The sequence below is a fragment of the Primulina huaijiensis genome, chromosome 2 (genome assembly GCF_012295235.1).
Source record: "Primulina huaijiensis isolate GDHJ02 chromosome 2, ASM1229523v2, whole genome shotgun sequence".
In the NCBI taxonomy this organism is placed as follows: Eukaryota; Viridiplantae; Streptophyta; class Magnoliopsida; order Lamiales; family Gesneriaceae; genus Primulina; species Primulina huaijiensis.
This window is the reverse complement of record NC_133307.1, coordinates 8700470-8712489: the sequence shown is the minus strand read 5'-3', so window position 1 is coordinate 8712489 and position 12020 is coordinate 8700470. Positions and strand designations below refer to the sequence as shown.

The 12020-nt window shown below is 34.0% G+C and overlaps 1 pseudogene; it reads right to left on the bottom strand.

Annotated features, from left to right (window-relative positions):
• Positions 1 to 254: 254 nt before the first annotated feature.
• LOC140966641 (cinnamoyl-CoA reductase 1-like) lies at positions 255 to 3105 on the bottom strand (annotated as a pseudogene).
• Between the last annotated feature and the right edge of the window lie 8915 nt (positions 3106 to 12020).

Sequence of the window (12020 nt, the reverse complement as noted above, 5' to 3'; positions counted from 1 at the left end):
GCCAAAGTAGAAACTATATTTTGTAAAATTTCGTGTATAAACTTGCATAAACAATAAAAATAGAACGGAAAATTAAAACCAAGGTCCTTTTCGGAATCCTATTATTTATTTCTCATTTTTTTAATATATATAAAATCAAAATGTTAGTAATGCATACAGATAAATTGACAATAACAACTAAGAATAAATACATTTTGCGTGGAAATGATTATACAATCCTTAAATTAATCACTTGGAAAAGTACTTTATTTGATAACACACCAAGTAGAAGTCCATTTAAAGATCGAGAATTCAACTTATACATAAGAAGAGAAACGAGAAAGAAATTAAAAACAGAAAATATTACATAATTGATCAACAAACTCACCAGAAAAAGATCTAAATGTGAAGCATAAAATCATCTAGGCAACTTAAGTTATTGGAAATGCTCGCCCTGAGGCATAGAACTGATTTGTTGCAACTGGATATTCTTGTTGCATCATGAATCAAGCATGGACATCTGTTCGTAACTCTCCACCGCATCAACGAGCGTTTCTTTAAGCGGCCTGTACCTCCAACCCAGTTTCTGCAGTCTCTCCGAAGTGAGCTTCAGCGTGTCCTCTCCCTCTTCTTTGAAGCTGAAAAAAGTGTATGGTACATCTTTATCAAGTGAAACTGCTAATTAAGAGTTGATGTTTCAGAGTGAAACATTCTTACCTCTTGGGATACTCATAGTTAGGATACATTTCCCTCAAAATTTCCACCATACCCTGAGATGAAACCGTGTGAGCCATGCATATATACCGACTTTCAGCTCCAGGTGTTTCGTAGACAAACTTTAACGCTTCAGCTACATCACGTACATCCACCACGTTCCGGAAGCGGTTAACCACTTGCTCATTTCCTCCTACAGGATCGAACACATAGTGTACAAAGTAGTGTTATATGGGATAATCAAAAGGCTGCACACAAATGTGTAAACGTGAAGCATGTTTAGAGAAATAAGGAGAAAAGGCACTTTGAAGGCTTTCCATTTGTGTAAACTTGCATAAATTCTTGGGTTTTAGTGGTAAATCGCATAAAGACCACCTGTGTTATTTTAAATAAACCAACACTCCAATGGACAATTCGAATATAATCTTCATTATGTAATTTGACAGTTATAGAAGCGAGAGACACAATAAGATTACTTTTAATCGCCAGACCCAAAGTCTACGACCTTCTGTTTGGCCATGACGCAGTCGACATTAAATTTTAGAAGATAACAACATAGTAAATAGCTGATATTTTAAAAAATAATATTTATTTAGAGAAAATTAAAGAAAATGAAATAAACTAAATTAAGCAATGCAACAAGAAACAATGGTCAAAGGTAATACCTTTCAAAAGGTTGATGAGAACAAGACTGCTAGCGTTTACCTTCTGCAACAGCATCGGTCCCAGTACATGGCAGGGACACAAAGATATAATCTCAAGTCCACTTTTCTTTGAATATTCCAGAGCCTCGATCTCGGCAACTGTTTTCGAATAACAATACCAGTTCTGCGGATATAGAATCAAGTGATCAAATAAAGATTCTATAAATTGCCCAATGAGAAGCACAAAATAGTATTTCAAGTTATTTGCAATCCTCTAGCAATTACGTTTGTCATCTTGCAGTATTCTGCATCTGACCAACATGTCTCATCCAGCAATTGATCCTTGGGCAAGTTGGGGTTCATCACAACAGCAGCTGCTGACGATACAAAAACAACACGTCTGACTTTAGCTTCAGAGCATGCCTTCAAGACATTAAGTGTACCTTTTACTGCAGGTTCAACCAGTTCTACCTGCAAAGATGTCATGTCACCAAATTTATGCAAGAAAGTAGGCGGAATTGTCCTTCAAACAAATTTAGCACTCACGGAAAGTCAAGAAGTTGGTGTCACGATGTTCAGACAAACATGTTCTCCAATATACATTTAATTTTTAAATTAAGTAAAGAGTTTGAAAATCACACCTCTGGATTTGGAACAAAGCCACTAGGAACTGGGCTGGCAACATGGAATACTCCATCACATCCATCAACTGCCGCAAGCACTGAGTTATAATCCAGTAAATCTGCCTTGAAAAGTTTCAGATTCTCAGCTGCATACTCAAGGCTTTTCAGCTGAACATTTTTGTCATACCCTGCAACAAACAAGAAGAAATCCATATGACGCATCAGTAACACTGAAAAGCAATATAATTTTACAGCAGCGACCACAATGATTTTTATTATTACAGAGTAAGAGCATAACAGATTACAGAGTCGATCAAAAATAACAATGATATCCCCAAGCAAGTAAATGATCCACAAAACATGCACCAGTCAAACCTAAAGGCAGTAACCCAGCGTCAGACTATCATCCAAGGTGTGAATGAACAACCAGTTCCCAGGCAAAGTCAAACTCAATATCCAAGTTCACAAACAGATATTTAAAACAAAACTTGAGAACCCAAATGGCTCGTGAGCTTGTGTTTCTTCAAGCACTTGTCCAATTTTGTTTTGAATCGAACTCAAACGTGTGCGTGTGAAATTTCACATGCAAGGTTAATTCCCAAAGAAAAGTTCGTAAATGCTATTCATAGTTTAATACACAATATTTACCAGGTTTCAATTCAAAATTACGAACTAATTCAATTAGTGGCTCGAGTTCAAGCTCGAAATTGACAAGCCTAGATATCACCTCGAATCAATTCCACTGATTTACCCCCCATTCCTATAAACAGCGAGCAACTACATAAACTTATCAGCTAATCATCAAAATCGATTTAATTAAAGGATCAAAAATTCACTCAAAGACATGCTAACAAAGTACCTAGGTTAACTTTACCAATATTTCCGGGAAAAAATCCAATCTAATCCAAGCACTATACTGCATGCAAAAATTGATAAAACAAAAAAATAACCCGAATCTCTGACTGTGCCATGAACCGATGTAAGATTTGGAAAGAAGCAGCTTGATCAGCCATGAAGCAATGTAGCCTCCCGCCCCCGTCACGCAAACTCTGCTATTTTCTCCCATTTTCGCCATAAATTTCAAAACTTGGGACTGCAACTATGAATACGTGTATATAAACAAGCTCTGCGTGGCAAATGGCAATCCACTGTACAGTAAACGGACACGGCACTCGTAAGAAATATTATTAGAATTTAATAATAAATTACCAAGATTAACGAACTATTGTATTATTTTAAATGAAATATATCTAAACTCTGTTTGGCTTAAAAAAAATGAACCTTTTTTATTTTTGGCATTCCAAAATTAAAAAAATGGTTGGAAAGTAAAAATTTATGAATAAATAATATATAGTATGCATAAAATATATTATGAATTTAAGCTTGAAGATTATAAGCTGATCCGACTAAATCGAATTGATAAATGCAAATCAATCAAGGAATTTATTCGATCTGGAGCTCATAAGTGAACTTCACTAATCTTTACCAATAAGTGATCTGATGAATTCACAACAAAACGACACTAATCTAAACTGAGCTGATCATCAACTGAGTTGAAGATAGTCTCTGAGTGCAACAGTCAGTTAGCTTCTGATCTTTTTCTTATCTTATCAGCAAGGACTGACAACAAAATAAAGCATATGTTAGTTACCTCATTAGCTAGTGTCCGAGAAAATTTAAATTGTCTAGTACTATATTTGGGAAGAAGACAATGACACGTGATATTCTCTGCAAGATTGCCGAGAATCCTGTACGACTGTGAGTACCGACCATATTTATGAACTTGGATCAACTTCTACAAAGGAGAATGCATCGGAATTATTACGACAACTACTACTTGAATCTAAATATAATTGATCATTGGCACCACTCAGAATCTTATCTCAAGCCGATTTGCACACGCTGAAAAAGATCTGTCAGAACTATTGTATTGTGATAATCATTGTAACTGTCAAAAAATTATTTCTTAACATATTAAGTTGTTTGAATAGGAATTTCAGTTCAATGGGGTTGATGAACCGAACTGAAGTGGGTTTAAATAAAAGTTGTACCAATAAAATCTTCTAGTGAAATCTTTCTAGAAATAGAAGAATGGGAGATGTAGATGCTTATTTTTCGAACTTCCATAAACAAATTTTATCTCTATTTGCTTTCAGTCATTTACTTACCTGATCAATTATATTTGCGTATACCTTATTCACTTTATATATTAAGCTGTTTCTGCACTTATTTGTTAGTTCCTCTACATAATTAGTTTGATTGAAAAAATCACTTGAGCTGTTCACATGGCTTAAGTTTGTAAAATTTGTCTTTTTATTCTGAAGTGTTTATTCAGTCCATTCCAAACACATTTTGATCCTAACAAATCGTATTGGATAAAATTTTTATGAACTCTGAATATTTGATATACTCATATGGCTTCTTCTAATAAGATTATAATATTTTCAAAAGAGTGATATGATCACTAGAAAATCCAAATGCATGCACATCTGTTAGTTTAAGACGGTGGCATGTGGTCTGTCATAACTGACAGAACAATTAAGATCTTAAAGGCATATACTCTTGCATTCATCTCAGATGGGGCTCCAAAGATGATAGAATAACCAAGATCGGAGTGGACAACAGAAAATAAGAAGGTCGATCTAGATAATGTGACCAAATATGTTATTTACAAAACTTTATATAAAAATATGTTCAGTAAAAATAAAACTTGTTCTACAGCTAAGGATATTTGGAAAAAGCTGACTCAATTGTGCAAGGGAAACGATCTGACCAAATAAAACAAGCCCTTAAATGGACTCCACGATAACTAGCTTAACATGGGAAAGAAACCCCAATTTCCAATTATATAAAATCAAACTTTAATGGCAAGGAATAGTTGATGTGTCTATTCACAAATTCGATGATATCAAGATAAAAATCAGAGAGACCTTGAATAAATTTGATGAAAGATTCAGTTGCATTATAATATAGATGATTGCTCTTGGGAAGGAATACAACATCAGAGAGGTTGCACTAAAAGTGATTAGAGATTTACCAAGAGAATGAGACGTGAAAATCAAAGCCATGTGAAAATCTAAATATAAGGGTAAGATCGAATTGCATGATCTATTTGTCGATTTGAAGGCGTACAGGTTCAAGCAAAGAACCAGAATGAAGTTAACCATCAACCTCACAACCAACAAAAGCTCTTGTTGTATCAAAAGAATCCCCATAAAATTCCGTTGAACAAATGATCAACAATGTCATGTCACTATTTGTCAAGAAGTTTAAGAAATTCTTTAGGAGGAATCACAATAACTTTCAAAATTTCTATAAGAATAACAACTATAAGAAAGAATCAAACTCTTCATCAGACTTATTTTAATTGTAGCAGAATAGGTCACTTCATTGCTGGTTATATCAAACCAAAGAAGGATGAGAAAAGTCATCCAAAAAAAGAAGAATTAAATATGAGAAGAAATCCTTTAGAAAGAAAAAAGAACAAAAAGTGTTAGTAGCAGAGGAGAACAAAATCAAGTGGACTGAGTCAGACTTAGAATCCATCAGCTTGGATGATATGTCTTGTGAAAGTGATGAGGAGTCAGACAAGTGTCTAATGGTTGATGATGATATGGAATCCAAAAATGATGTGGTATTTGACTATACATCTGATGAATTTACACAAATCTGATCACTGAACTTAATGAAATGTTAATGGAGTATAAAAGAATGTGGCAAATATTTCAAGAAGTCAAGATAGAAAACAATTTTATAACATATAAGTCTTGCAAATAAAATTGTATACTGTCTAAAGACCAAAGTAAGTATGCTGATGATTGAAAATAAAAACATGCGATTCCAAGTAATAATGACTGAAAACCGAAGGTAGAATAATTTGGTCAACATTTGGACTTAGTTTCTATTTCCCTTGAAATATGCTTGAAGGTCAAAATCAATCCCGTGACAGATCAGGCTTATGATTTAGAAATAATGATTACAGTTCTTCCAAAACAAGTATTCTTTTGTGTCTAGAAAAAGGCAAATATAAATTTTTTTTGTCAGATTTAGCACAATATATGAACATATGGAGCCTGAAATCCAGACTAGTCTCAAAAGAACAAAGCAATGCATCGTGGTCTTGGATATATAGAACCTGAGAGTTCTAAGTTGGAATAGCTCATAAAAATATTAAGAAAGAATAAATATGATTATCATTCTAGATGGAGTTGGTTTGATAAGAATTATACCAGACAAAATTCTTTTAGGGTCAAACATAATTGTCACTACAAATTCAGAGCAGTTGAGAAGAGATATATGCTTTCTAATTTGAAATAAAGGACTAAACAGAGTTTTATGAAGCACACACCACATAACACTAATAAAATTTTGGCACAATCACACATCCTATTGAAGACACACAATGGCTTGTACATATCCAATCGAACACCAACTATCATACTAAAACCCACAAGCATAATATACACATCCAACCATTCATCCTTGAGGCCAACAAGTTTTTTCCTAAGGCATAATCGTGGAAAAAAGTTTTTAATGACTCTCTTGTATCCAGAAATTGAGTAAAATTGTTGAGTATCTGTGATTTGTATCATTATAAGGGATCTACATAGTTGAAAACAAGACAAAAAATATCAACAAGGAGAATGTTGGAATGACCAAACCATTGATCAGTTAAGTCTACTATTAGACACCAAAGAAGCTACTTGAATTTCAGAGAAGTCCTAGAAGCCAATTAATGGATAGATTTTACACGATGATCAACGTTTTAACAAAAATAAAAGAATGATGTTGCATTCAAAATCCGTCCAAGTAAACCATGATTTCAAGCTTAAGACGACGTGAATAGAGATAGAATACACAAGAAGTTAAGTAGTAAAAAATAAAATTCACACAACAGGATATACTTGTGCTCCAACAAGCAAAGACCAAAACTAAGAAGGGTTAAATTCTCTACACCAAGACAACAATCGAACTTCATGTAAATGTGTTAACTCTTATGAAGTTTCACTATTATGAAGTCACATACTTTTCAATAGAAAAATATGGAGACAGGTAAGTTAAAGTTCAACATATAGACATGCAGACATTACCTACTCTCCGAGATGTAAAACCGTGCGTCAAGATTATTGAATTTTGTGAACCGTCGAGAATGAAAGGATGTAGTATGGAAACAAAAAGCACCGACACAAGCACGACAGATGCGTGATGGTAACATGAGGAAGTTTTATGACCGGAATAAGTTTGGGGCTGGAAAATGTTTATTCATTTTCATTTGGTCAAATTCACGAACACCATGAAGACACAATGGTGATCAAAATAATTAATGGGTTGACAAGTCTAACGTAAGAGGTGGCAATAGCACAGGGAGTAACGACCGAGAGTTGTTGTGAATAGAGAGTAGAGATGATAAACTAGTTCACTGACGATGAAAAGGGACTTTAAATCTTGGATTTTGAATGATGAGATTTGGGAATGTGTTGTTGGCTTGGAAATCTGTTTGACTTATTAGGGTGTATGCAAGACAAAGAGGGAGAAGAAGCTCCATAATGAAGAGAACGAGCGGGTCAAATAATGTCTTCGAAATTCAAAATCGGAGTATGCGGTGGATCATTTATGTTATCCACCTCATAACAATAGGCCAAAATCAATTAAGATAATTTTGGGTTTAACGTAGAGATATAGATAAATTGTAAATGGGCCTATATACAAGCAATAAGCCCAATGGATCAGTGCTTGCAGGACATTTGTTTGGACTAAATTTGGACATGCCCAAAATTTAATTAAGCCCGTGAAGAAATAATTAAGCTGGAAGATAAGGTTAAAAAGTGAACGTCCAATACTCGTTTTTCTTAAACTATACTAGAATTTTTAAAAAAAAAAAAAAGCTTTGGCCGAACATTTGCTTGTACACGTATTCATATATAAATTTTGCGCCATTTATAAAATAACTCACCAACTAATTATTTAAAATCCCAAAGGAACGCAATCCAAAACATCAAATCGTAAACGTCAAGCAAACCTAAAACTAGCATTTTTTAAATTAAAGCATAAATCTCTTAAAATCTCTCAAAAACATTATTAGTCATAAAATCTTTAAAGTAAATTTAAATCATTAGTGAGTCTAATAACTCAGCAAATCTTAACAATGATAGCAAGTAATACATATACATCTACATACAACAGTGAAAATACTTTTAATAAAATAGCATTTAATGAACATGCATAAACTTAACATTTTTCCTTCCATCATATACTTTTCTTTCTTTTCATCATAGGCGTATATGTTTCTCTTTTTATTTAATTTAGATCCTCAATTGTGACTTTCGTATTAGCTGTAGGTCGATGGATCCATCTACGTATTACCACGGTACCGGACGGCAGGGACATCAGCGACACTCTCACCTGTCAACTGAGACTTGGCCTTACATATCATCGTATCATCATATTAGTCACAATTAATTCACCTCCTTCAACCTTTTATATTTCCATCACTTATAAAAATTTATTCATATATAAATCAATTTTCTTTTAAACCAAGCATGCAACATGTCTTTTAGCATTAACGTTTCAACATAAAATTCCATAAACATTTTAACATTTATTATAGCATTCAGGGCACTGCCTGAACGTCTAACATTTTTCCAGGTGTTAAATGACCGTTTTACCCCTGAAACCCTAACTTTCTCAATTTATTCTTAGACCTTAAAACAACAACCTAAATCTATCCAAACTTAACATGACATCTTAAAATACACCCATAAATATTTCTTAGACATAAACTTAAGCTTCTCTACTAATTTCTCAATTCGTTTTAAAACTTAAATCTACGTAACGGTTTTAACCCGAATCGACTCGAAACTTAACCAAAACTTACCAAACTTGGAGAACCCGAAAATCAGATTACGTATAAGCATGCATAATTTCTATTATTTAATTAAAATGAATTTTTATTTAAATATGAAGTGATTTAATTATTTTAAAAGAAGATGTTTAGTTTTATCTTTACAAGGTAAATACGCGAAGTCGGACCGGAGTTTGGAGATTTAAGATAAAATTAATAATAGGAAAAATATTCCTAAATTTAATTTAAGTCAAGGAATAATTTAATTTAAAGGAAAAGAATGTTTTAGGATTTATTAAAATTAGTTGGAACCAAGTTATTAAATAAATTCTTTTAGGTTCAATATTTAATTAAAGCTAAAATTAAAATGTGTAAACAATTGAGGAGGAATTAATTTAGGCTTAATATATTTAAGAAATTAAACATAACATTTAAATACTTAAATTTTAAGTCAAGCATGTCATGCAATATTCTATACTAAATTAATTTGTCATTCATTAAAAATATATATATAATGAGTATATTAAACCTTAAGAATTTAAAATGCAAGATTAAAACACTATTATACCATGCAAGAAGTAGTAATAATATTTGCTTAAGACAATTCAAAAATTGTAGTAAACCTCATTCAAATTTACCACTAAATGGTTTTATAGTGTATTCATTTCCTACTTTTAATCTCCATAATTATGGATAATACATATACCATAATTCTTTTTGAAGCTCCTCAACCCCTTTATGCTAGCAAATAACTTGAATTACAGCAAGAAAATGAGCAAAAAAAAAAAAATCGGCAGCCAAGAAAGCTAGAAACAATTTGAATCCATTCAACTCCTTCACATGTAACTCCCATTTTAATGTATATTATGGTCCTTTAACACCACTTATAACATTTCTTCTTCCTTACCCACATATCCTACACTCATATGCTAGAAAAAAATCAAAAGGAAACAGCTGAGAAATCGTGAAAAACAACAGCAGCAATAAACAAGAGAATAAGAAACAATTCAAACTCCTTCAATTTCTTGACTTGTAACTCCCAAACTAAAGACATATAATGGCACCTTTAACACCTATTATATTGTTCACCTTCATCACCTACATTCCCCACAACCTCACCTTCGAAAATTAGCAGAAAACAGCAGCATAGAATCGAGTGAAAGACAGCAGGAATAAGAAAAGAGATTCAACTCCGCTCCGCCGCGCCGTATTCGTCGTATTGGTTTGTTTTCTTCAAAACAAATTCCAGGCATGTATATGTTGTTTCTTTGCTCTTCAATCAAGTCCTATAAATATTTTTAAGCATTATATGTTCAGGGTTCATGAGGTAAAAACCAAATTTTGACAGCAACTACACACAAGTTTCGGTACAGATTTTTTTTGGCTTCATCTTTGTGGCTCACGGGTTTGCTGAGTTTTATTGATTTCAGGATGTTGCTCAGTTCCAGGCTCACATGGCTGCTACAAGGCATGAATTAAAATGTGTTAGGGTGTTTTTAGTTCAATGGTTCAAGCCCATACACGCATAAACCGAGAGATGACAGCAACAATTCCATGGGTACAGATTTTGTACACGTTTTCTGTCATCGGATGGTAAAGGGTGTGTTCGAATCTTGGCTGTCCTATGGACAATAGCCATGGTTAGAACCCTTCCTTATCATGTCTAGGATCTGACCAAATCATCTTTTCAAAGCTTGCTTCATGGATCTCTCAGATTTTTACAGAAACATGACAAGTGCGCTTCAGTTTTTCAAAATCTGATTTTTGTGTGAGTGACTTCGGTTTTGAGGTGTTGGGATGGGCTGTGGTTGGCCTTTAGCCCATAGCCATGGTTCACACAACACTCTATCATGTCTAGATCGAGCCATGGTCAATCAAATGGCCATTGGAACGACCCAAGACAGTAAACCATGTCAATACATCACACTACATAGAAAGTTGCATTCTCGGTTTGGTACTGTAATTGTCTTAGGTGTTTGCTTGGGTTGTGGTTGGCTTTTAGCCCTTAACCATGGTCCAAGCCATGCCTTAGGATGTTGGTAAGAGTCTTTGGTCGGTGGTTCAAGCCAACAGCCATTTGTTTCAGATTTATACACCAAATACGCACAGCAGCTACTGCTGCAATTTTTATTTTTTTGACAGCAAGTTCCGTTTCGTTTCAGAGGTCATGTTTGGGTTTTTGGTTGGCTTTTAGCCCATGGACTTGGACTGGACAGTACATCAATGAGTTAGGAAGGTCATGTTTTTGGCCGTTTGTGATTTGGTCGAGTTTAGAGGTCATACGATAATTTACGGTGAAAGGTACCAAAATGACTCTCGAAATAGTGTTTTATGTTTTTGGATTCCGTTCACCTATTTTCGTGTTTTGCAATTCTTATGCATGTTTTTCAGTATATTAGGGGTATTTTTAATCATGGTTAAACGTCGGTTTAATGTTGGTTCGGATTAATACGAATCCATGATTAAAAATCAAGTTGTTGATCCTAATCGTCTCGTTTTTTGTTCTATTGTTAAGTTTTGGTCAAGATGTGAATATTTGCATGTGTCACATATTCGAATTAGGTTGCAGCAAGCCTGGGAGCGATCCAAATCATCCGGTAAAAATTAGGTTTTAATTATATTACGTGCATAAAAATATAAAATGTTTATTTTTGAGATATATGCGATATGTCTTGTGGCCATCTTATGCTTATGGGTTTGGAAGTCGGTAGGCGCAACCGAGGACCTCTCCACCTGGTGACTTACGACCTGTTATGATTATGTATGGGTACGGACATCCAGTCCAAGGGTTGTGATTGATCTCTACCACCCAGTATACTGCAGTTTAGTCTGATCAGGCGCTTACGTTATGTTATGGGCCACTTGCTTAGAGACATTATGTCTACCAGAAAATTATGATATGATATGACAGAGCTCTATTGAGCAAAGCTTTTACGTATGATTTTCAGATATGCACATAGTTATAATTATTCATGACACGATTTTCACCATGTACTTTACGATACCATATTTTTACGTTGCATGCGATTTTATGATATATTTATTTGTTATTCACGATATATACATGTTGAGTCTTTAGACTCACTAGACTTGATTGTTGTAGGTATTGATGAGGTCGAGACTGCGGACGGAGACCAGTGAGTTATCTTGGGGCAGCTGTAGTAAACCCGAGGACCTCATGTTTTAGTTTATGCACCTTTTATCGTTCAAACTCGATTT